The following is a 1,284-nucleotide window of genomic DNA, read 5'->3' as shown; positions in this document are numbered from 1 at the left end:
TCTCTCTCTCTCTCTCTCTCTCTCTCTCTCTCTCTCTCTCATTTCTCTAGTAACGTGTTCTGTGATTTTCAATCGTACTCCTCCCCGTTGTGTAACCATCGTTGTCTTCGCTGGTCGAGGATCGTTCTTTTTTAAACGGATTAAGTAAGGACGCGGGTTAACGATCCCAAAATTTGTTATTATTCCCTTAACTCGCAGTATTATGGAATGAATTTTGTTTTTGTTTCCTTGTATTTTTTTTTTTTTTTCTGTCCGCTTCGAAAGCGAAGCACGCAAACAAAGTTGATCAAGAAGGAAACAACGGAGTCGATCGATGATAAATCGAAACGAATTCGATCTCGATCGAAGCTGATTTATTCGAAGGATCGAGGAAGCGAATATATATATATGTGTATGAATGTATGTGTATATATATATATTCGTCTAGTCATTTTTTTTTTTTCTTTCTCGAACGAACCAACTTGTCTACTTCGTATCACACTACCAAAGAGGGCCGTACCAATGAATCTTGGATCATTTCTCGGATGAACCGTCAACCTCGCCACTGTTTGTTGTTTCATTCCGGATAAATGGTGTTTATTTTTTTTTTTTTTTTTTTTATATAATTTTTATCTTGTACGACGATCTCCAAGTTATTTTCTACTTGGAGAGGGGGACCAAGACGGGTTTACAAGATCTCGACGTGTCGCATTACTTTTATCAACTGAAAAATGTTTTTAATGTTGCCCGTTTTTAGATTAGTCTATTCCGGCAATACGTTGTTAAGTCTTTTTTTTTTTCTTTTAAAGCTGTATATATATATATATTGCCGTATAGATAGCGATAACTCGACGTTCCTACCTATTATCGTCAAAAATGAATATTTCGCTCGTTTAAAGATATCTGTAATAATAATAAAAGAACGTAAGAAATTATCGTTGACGCATTTCGCAGCGGATCGTTGATCGATCGATAAAATTGACGAATCGGTTGGATGAGTATAGGGGTTGCAGGACGACCGGAACAAGACTGGGCTAGAAATTAGAGATTAGCAAAAGTATATCTAGAAATATCGTCGCGAGGGAAAGGTAGATGATAAATTTAATTTGTTTCGATCAACGATATATATGTATATATATATACATATATATATATATACATATATCTCGCTATGCCTTACCTACGTTTGCTTGCCTGTGTGGTGGTAACATTTCAATAAAGTGTATAAATCAGAAAATCTACCCGACACCTGTTCTCCAACGATTATATCCACGAATTTTATCACGTTTCCTTTATCCGTTATAT

General features: G+C 35.6%; 1 protein-coding gene and 1 long non-coding RNA gene across 2 annotated transcripts in view; one reads left to right on the top strand and one right to left on the bottom strand.

The window, feature by feature from the left end:
- Positions 1 to 1,284, top strand: part of LOC102679093 (trehalase-like) — an 8,016-nt gene that overhangs the window by 5,721 nt on the left and 1,011 nt on the right. The window lies entirely within an intron of this gene.
- LOC102678378 lies at positions 569 to 1,284 on the bottom strand. The gene is made up of 2 exons (XR_420755.2): positions 1,160 to 1,284; positions 569 to 882 (listed from the first exon to the last, which is right to left on the bottom strand). It is a non-coding gene; the product is annotated as an uncharacterized LOC102678378 (long non-coding RNA).

This window comes from Apis dorsata, unplaced genomic scaffold (genome assembly GCF_000469605.1).
Source record: "Apis dorsata unplaced genomic scaffold, Apis dorsata 1.3 scaffold_51, whole genome shotgun sequence".
Taxonomy (NCBI): domain Eukaryota; kingdom Metazoa; phylum Arthropoda; class Insecta; order Hymenoptera; family Apidae; genus Apis; species Apis dorsata.
This window is presented reverse-complemented; position numbering and strand designations above follow the sequence as displayed.